This window comes from Drosophila elegans, unplaced genomic scaffold (genome assembly GCF_018152505.1).
Source record: "Drosophila elegans isolate 14027-0461.03 unplaced genomic scaffold, ASM1815250v1 contig_476, whole genome shotgun sequence".
Lineage (NCBI taxonomy): Eukaryota > Metazoa > Arthropoda > Insecta > Diptera > Drosophilidae > Drosophila > Drosophila elegans.
The window spans coordinates 26,201,007-26,209,652 of NW_024545863.1; the positions used below are offsets into that span (position 1 = coordinate 26,201,007).

General features: G+C 33.5%; 1 protein-coding gene across 4 annotated transcripts in view; it reads right to left on the bottom strand.

The window, feature by feature from the left end:
• LOC121467590 overlaps positions 1–7,272 on the bottom strand; it is a 67,053-nt gene extending 59,781 nt beyond the window's left edge. For 2 of the 4 annotated variants that reach the window (XM_041709386.1, XM_041709383.1), the window contains exon 1: positions 7,137–7,265. The gene's annotated coding sequence lies outside the window, so the exon portion shown is untranslated. Of the gene's footprint in view, positions 1–6,710; positions 7,082–7,136 lie in introns of all 4 variants that reach the window. The other 2 variants (XM_041709384.1, XM_041709385.1) reach the window with 2 other exon arrangements.
• Positions 7,273–8,646: the final 1,374 nt, after the last annotated feature.

Consider the following 8,646-nt stretch of genomic DNA (forward strand, 5'->3'; position numbering starts at 1 on the left):
TTAATTTTTTTCTTAGTTCTTCAACATATAGTATTGATTTATTATTTCAGAATTACGGTTTAAATTTCATCAAAATCGGACGACTATATCATATAGCTCCCATAGGAACAATCGGAAAAAAATGGAAAAAAATATAACTTAGCTGTTTTTTAATTTTTTTCTTAGTTCTTCGACATATAGTATTGGTTAATTATTTCATAATTACGGTTTAAATTTCATCAAAATCGGACGACTATATCATAAAGCTCCCATTGAAATAATCAAAATATATAAAATAACTATTAAATAATTGAGCTGCAAATCATCATAGCTTCAATGTTTTTAAGCATATACGCAAGTAAATCATAATTTTAATGTTTTCAAAAATTTGTAATTCTTGCAACAGCTGCAAGGGCATATCAACTTCGGCTTGCCGAAGTTTGCTTTCTTTCTTGTTATTTATAAAAGTCTAAGATACGATTTTTTTACTGCAAAAGATTTAAAAAAAGACTTAGTAGGATTTTATTTTTAAAAAAATAAGTAAGTTATTTTTGATTTTGAATTTTTCGAAAGTTTTAGTTATAAAATCACAAAACAAGTCCGTGCATGGCGGAGCCATTAACTGAAGGAAAAGATATTGTTTGAAATTGTTTGTGACCACCACCAAAGGGTCATCTTACATTTATGTACAAATTGATTTAATTGTCCTGCACTCAAAAGAAAATTAACCCTTAATTCGTTTCTTAAGCTAACGTTTTCCTAAAATGTAACTTGTTTGTGCTATACCGTTGAAGACAAACATATGTTAAATTTATTTGTTTTTTAGATTTATTTTATTTTCGCCAGCGGGAATCGTCATACTTGCACATGAGTAGTGGAGATTGGGACTATTCCGCCAGGGTTTTATCAAAATCATTTTTTGTCCATTAAATAAATATTTTGATTAACATTCTTTTTATCATTGGATGCAATTAGAACCAAACTTTAAAATTGCCTTGTTCGTTTTTTGAAAAATGAATGTTGCGATTTATACAAATTGAAAAAATAAAAGACAAAAATGCACTGTGGTCCATAGGCCATAAATACAAAAATCAAAGTCAAAATTTTGACTTTAAATGTACCAATTCTTGTTTATAATTGGTCCAGCTATTTGAATTTTTCATCATTTTGTTTTGCTCTTTCTGTCTTCTTCAAGAATAGCATCGAAGGAGAAAGCGTAAGCAACGTGCAGGGGAAGCTCTTCTTAAACATTTTTTTAAGCTTACTAAAAATAAAAATACTTTTTACAACAAAAAGTATATGTAGTATGTGTTGTGTTTTGTGTAAATTAATATTGTATTTAATACATAATTGTGATCTTCTTGGTTTGTCATTTCAGTGTTTGGTTAGAATTGTGATGGCATTCTTGGGGACAACAAAATATTTTGGTATAATATTCTTAAGCATTTTAGGAATATAGAGAATATTTAATTATAGTTAGCTGCCGTGCGGCTTGCAATTATACGAAAAGGTAACCAAACCTCAATTTAAAAAAGACGTGTTTTAACTGTGTGCTGTAGTTTGTTGCAATCTATAGTATCCAGATTTTTACTGAAATCTCCCAGGTTATATACAAAAATTTTCTTTGGGTTACTTCAACTGCAGAAACCTGCAGATGTACTTGTGCCATCGCAAAACCACTAACCATACAACATTTGTATGTCTACATGTTGTATGGTTAGTGGCAAAACGCAACCTTACCTCATTTTTCTTTCAGCAACTCTTGCAGAAGCAAAGCACTTTTTAGTTCTGTGTCGTATCAATGAAAGCTATATGATATAGTTGTCCGATTTCAATAATATTAAAACCGAAACTCGGGAATATTAAACTATTACTAAATCTTTAAGAACTAAAGAAAAAAGGTAAAAAACCAATACTTATTATTTTTTCAATTTTATTCCCGATTGTTCCTATGAAATCTATAGGATATAGTGGTTCAATCTGGTCAATTCTTGTCCTATACATTTGTAAAATTTTTCTAGATTTTTGGAACAAGTTTCAAAGCGATAGCCCCACTAAAATATTTATGCCCGCGGATCCTATACAAGCCCGACCACTATGCCCTGGGGCAAATTTACTTCTTATAAAATGCGACGACATGTTATCAGTAATTAATTTCAAATAAATTACAATCCGCCTAAACTAGGGCATCAGCTATTGTATTGCATTAGTAGAGATCGGACCAATCAAAGAAAGATATAAATGATTTACCCTCAGAAAGTCTGCCTTGCGAAAACAATGTAATAAACTAGAACGCTCTTCTGATTTTTCTTCTATTACGGTAACCGTCTCGATTGTTACATCGAAATTAGGATAAAATGGATCTTCAGGTTGCGTAAGTAGTGCTTCTCTGGAGACAAACACGCCTTCAGGATTTGTTACAAAACAAGATAAAAAAAATAAATTGAAATCACCTAGAACTACCAGCTGATCAATATCGGAAAGCTTATTAGAAAATTATTAATAGCGGTAAAGTGATCACAAAAATCCGAAAGTTCAGACGATGGCGGAATAAAAGAGTATGTTGTATAAATAAAGCAACCAGGGAACGATAGCTTTATGCAAATAAATTCAATACTTTTAAATTCCTCAAAACTTATACTCCACCGTCCCGTCTAAGAGGACGGTCAAGCCTATAAGTTGTGTACTTACCTGGGAAACTTCGGAGCTTAGAATCTCCGACTTTAACAATATTTCTGTAAACTCGATAATAATCAAAGGAAGCAAAGTAAAAGCTATCAGATTATAATTTAGTAAGCTTGCTATGCAAGCCTCTTGTATTCCGATAGGAAAGGAGTTTACAGGTTAGTTTTTAGCAGGATCTGAAGAGGAAGATGGCACACTGGTCAGGCCTCGACTGGAAAGTCTGACTTCCATGACCCGCTTCGTTTTTATCTTTGCTTGGAACTCTTTTACCACCATATTTTCCGGCCACCAGAGCATAAATGCTAAAAGCTCATTTGGGAAAAAATCTTAAAATATGAAATGTATCTAGCGTAAGAGAAATTGAATTTTTCCACCTTCACATTGACGTGGTCGGCTTTAGTTTTGTCTTGTCTTGAATATAAGGCAGTACATCAGACGAGGTTTGAGTAAGGGAAAGCCGAGAAACAAATATTTGTTTCTTCGGTGGAACCACAGAGAGGGGTTAGGCAGTGCAGATTGACTTTCTGCTGAAACCAACATGGGCCTGTAGTCCGAACACAATATTCTCTTGGGGCGGTGTAGGTATTATACTAGTGTTTAGTTGGTTCACTGATTGTAAACCCATCCGAACCTTTGGAAGCTTCTGGATGCGCACGCTCCGCTACGGATTTTTTGGGTTGTGAATATTTTTTAGCTGCCGATCTTAGCTGCCTTGGATGAGCTGCTGCGATCGGCTGCTAATCAAATTATGAAAAGGATGCAGTTTCACGATAGTCACATGCACAAATCATGACAAAGTGGCGGCTACTCTATTTTGTTTATAGATACTATCTGAGGTCATCGCTAGTTTAATGCTATCATCACTATTTTAAAAGTTCGAAAAAAATGCCTAAGCCGAAGTGCCGCAATGTGTGGCTAAAAATCCCCGAAATAAAAGATACGGCTTGCGAAGGCTTGAAAAATGCTGCTTCGAACACGAAGTGCCCAACAATTACCTGCGCAAGATCGGCACAAATTTCGCTTACGATAACAAAGAAAATGCAGAAGAATTGGAGCAAATCAAGAAGATTTTGTTTTATATATAAAAAAAATCGTATAAAAAATGGATTTTTAAAATATTTTTTGGTTTTTTTTTCTTTTGTTCAGTCAAAAACATTTTTTCTGATTAAAAGTTGCAACACCGTGCAGTAAGTGCATGCCAGCCCGACACCAAAAACAACAATACAGCACAAAAGAAACACCGCAAAACCCAAGAAAAGCAAAGAAACACAAATGCTTAAAAGATTTTTTAGTTTATAATTAAACAGATAGTTTTCACTTGCGAAGCGATCGGAATATTATAGTTGGAATGTTGAAATACCGATTAACATAAATTTTTTAAATCCTACCGTGGGTCTATTACAAAAACAAATAAAAATTTGGAGCGTACAAAAAACACGGCTTTGAAAGTCAAAGTTACAGGATTCTCTTTTTTCTTCGTACATAGAAACAATTTTCATTTTTCCACAAACATAAATTTTTTTTGTTTTTACATATTTGGTGGTTTTATGCAAAGGGGTTTGATGGTTGCGTGAATACAATTTCAAATCAATATCTATATAACTAAAGCCTCTGCAGCGAAAAGCCTTTTGTTTTGATTTTTATGATATCAAGCAAAAACGTCAACGTCAAAATTCCTTCTATTAAACGCGGCTTATATATCCAAGTTCATTAAAAACCGTGTAAATTTACAATCCCAAATTATTGTAAATGCAAATGCAAATATAATCAAGTATTTAGAAAAGGTAAAAGGTTCAAGAAAGCTAAAGCAAACTTTTTAACATACAATTTTTTTAAGAGCATTACCATTTTGCCGACAATGTGTTCTTCACGTTGAATTATGATATTGTGTATACGCTCTGGTAATAAGGTCTGGTTGTAGAAACATGTAAAACGAAATATCTTATACTTTGCTATGCCACCGCATAACTTAACCACCGATTTAAATTATCTTAAAGTTGCATTGAAATTGTGTTTTATTTATTAGCATATTTGCTAAAAGATAACAAAATTAAGTGTAGTGGTATCAACCTAATTTGAAAACAAAAATAAATACAAATTTGTTGAGTACCTATTTAATATAGCAAAGATAATTAAAATCTTTACCCAAATAAGGTAAAAGGTAGCCTCACATTTTATACCTTGTTAAGGCATAACTTACCAAATTGTACCTAGGTTCGTACCTAGGTACAAGAATCTATGAACAACCAAACACTGCTTGTAAGACAAGAGTTTTCATAACAACTTCAATATAAAAACAAGAAAGAACGCTTTAGTCGAATTTCCCGACTATTAAACTAAAATTCCCCCAGATATAAATCAGATTTCAGGTGGCGCCATCTGTCGAACTGCATAGCCAACACTAGAAGCTAAGAGCATGCAGCACCCCCACCTCCCGTTCTGTCACTCTTTACCAGCAACCATTGGCAGAGCAGCGGCTGATCAGCGACAGAGCAGCGGCAGAGGACTGTGTAATAGAATTAAAAAAATATGATATAGACGTCCGATCGGCACGCGCTTTGACCCAGATCAAGGTATGCATAAAATATATACGACCATTATATGTAAGGCAGATATATACCTCATCTAAAGACACTTATCCAAAACTATACTATGCCGAAAACGCTATATTTTCCTGTCATATACTTAATCAATATAAGAATCTGAATTTCAGATTCGATTTAGCTTTGATTTTCCCCTGGCAAATACGTGCGTTTAAAAACAGTCATTATAATAGATATTTATAATAAATAGCTACTCCTTTTTTTAAAGTTTACAATAACAAGAAAGCAAGTAAACTTCGGCAAGCCGAAATTCATATACTCTTGCAGCTATTTCAAACACTAAATACTCTCGAAAACGTTAAAATTATAATTTACTTGCGTGTATGTTTAAAAACATTGAAGCTATGATGATTTGCAGCTTAATTATTCGAAGTTCCTATGGCAGCTATACAATTGTTCCTATGGGAGCTATATGCTATAGCCGTCCGATTTTAATGAAAATTTAACCGTAATTCTGAAATATTTAACCATTACTATCTCGAAGAACTAAAAAAAAATTATAAAACACGAAAGTTATAATATCTATACCCTTCAGTCAGAAGTTTGCAACGCAGTGAAGGAGACATCTCCGACCCTATAAAGTATATATATTCTTGATCAGCATCAGTAGGAGAGTCGATCTAGCCATGTCCGTCTGTCCGTCTGTCCGTCCGTCTGTCCGTCCGTTTCTACGCAAACTAGTCTCTCAGTTTTAAAGCTATCTGCATGAAACTTTCCCAAAAGTTGTCTTTCTATTGCAGGTAGTATCTATTGCAGGTAGTATATAAGAGCCGGATCGGACGACTATAGCATATAGCTCCCATAGAAACAATCGGAAAAATAAATTAAAAGAATTATAACTTTGGTGTTTTTTAATTTTTTGTTTAGTTCTTCGACATATAGTAATGGTTAAGTATTTCCGATTTACGGTTTAAATTTATTCAAAATCGGACGACTATAGCATATAGCTCCCATAGGAACAATCGGAAAAATAAATAAAAAAAAATTATAACTTTTCTGTTTTTTAATTTTTTGTTAAGTTCTACATATAGCAATGGTTAAATATTTCAGAATTACGGTTTAAATGTCATCAAAATCTGACGACTATATCATATAGCTCCCATAGAAATAATTAAAATTTATAAAATAACTATCTAATAATTGAGCTGCAAATCATCATTGCTTCAATGTTTTTAGAAATATACACAAGTAAATCATAATTTTAATGTTTTCAAAAATTTTTAAATCTTGCAATAGCTGCAAGGGTATATCAACTTCGGCTTGCCGAAGTTTGCTTTCTTTCTTGTTTTTATTTATATGTATACCAACTAATGGTCTTCAATCGGCAAGGGTATAGTTAATTCGTTTTGCCGAATGTAGTTAAATTCTTAATTTATGAAATATACTAATCGATATGGACAGTTGCGTTCTAATTGTTATTGTACAAACATTAACACTTATTACCTTTATTTAACTTGAAGCTTTTATTCACACATTTATAATTGTTGACTGTAAAGCTTTTATGGCTTTATATTATGGCATATACTTGGTGACATTTTACGAACACAAAATGAGCACACAGTAAAATTAGTAATAAATCACTAATAACACTTCATCATAACTGTATACTTTGAGTAGTTTAAATTTGTATATACTTTTTTTGTATACCTTAATGTTTGTACGAACTACGCATTCTGCCACCTTTGGTTTGTACTGTCAACTTATTTGTGTAGTCCATATTAGGAAAATGGGATTTTTATCATAGCCATTTACTTTTTGCATTGTTGTTGACTAATAAACTATGTATACTTTAATGTTTGTGCGAACTACGCACTCTGGAATTTATATCAAAGCAAATAAGATTATTTATTGTTGCCCATATAAACTTACTCAAATAAGCTTGACCATTAAAACTAAGCTCATCCGCTCACAGATACTAGTACCTAACATGTAAGCGGCTCAATCGAGACTACATTGGAATCAAAGTGAAAAACAGCAGAGAACGCTATAGTCGAGACTCCCGACTTTTAGATACTCGTTACTCAGCCAACAAATTTCAAACTAAGTTCTTTGGTTTTGCCTCTCTACTGCGATTTGCGACAAGCAGCGGCCGAACAGCGGCTGAGAGCGGCAGACTCGCGGCAGATCGGCGGCAGTGGACTTCAAAACCCCATAACTTCTAAAATATTAGCTCGATTTTCAACATTTTTGTGATTACCGATAGATATGACCGAAACACATACATACAAGCGTCCTCCGTTCTCACATGTCTCAGAGTGACAGTTTCTACTTCCATGATTTGTGGGCGTTAGAGTGGACGTGGCCCCGTTTTGAAAATACATAAATAAATAAATTGCACTTCGTAGGAACTACTATAAAATACATGCCAAGTCCCAAGTCTGGTGCTTTTATAGTTTCCGAGTTCTCGACGTTCATACAGAAGGACATATAGACGGACATGGCTATATCGACTTAGCTATTGATCCTGACTTACTTTACTTACTTAACCTTGACCTTGTTAATTTCGAGAGGATACATTTTAATCGTTGAAAATCGGGGTCTGCCGCCCGTCTGCTCCTGCTCTGCCGCTGTTCGGTCGCTGCTTGCCGGTAATCGCTGCAGTAGAGAGACAAAACGAAAGAACTGTAAGCGGGGGTGGGGGTGCTGCACACACTTAGCTTCTAGTGTTCTCGATGCAGTTCGATAGATGGCGCCAACGAAACTTCCATTGTTTTGTAGGGGGAATACTTAGCTTGAAGTTTGTTGGCTGAGTAACGGGTATCTAAAAGTCGGGAAACTCGACTGCACCGTTCTCTCTCGTTTTATATCAGAGTGAGGCAGTTAAAGATACAATATGTATAAAACTGGCATTGCCAGAACAAGCAAGCAAAATTCGGCAAGACGAAGGTTACGCTGGCTTACACAATTTAAATCGACAACATCCTCCACAGATTAAACCTTGATTTTTCGGTGCATTTGAACGATCTTATTCTGAAAATGACGCTCCAAATATTTTCTTGTGTCCAACTGCACCGGAAAATTTAAGTTTGATTTTTCCCGGATTATGGCATTTTTTTATGGCATTTTAGGCAACAACAAAAAAATAGCAACTAGTTAAAAAAAAATAAATTTTTTCAATAAAACCCTTTAGTTTTTATAAATTTAATTAATTTTTGAAATCGTTAGAAAAATTTTATCTAGAGATATATGCGTAAATGTTCAAAAATCACAAAGATAAGTATGTCGACAGTAATACAATATTTTTTTAAATTTAAAATCATATATCGGAGTAGCCTCATAGTTTTTTTATAAATATAAACGTTTTAGTTTATATATATATATATAAAAGTGACTTATTACAAAATATTCTAAACATTTCCCACATTGGTTAACAAATTGA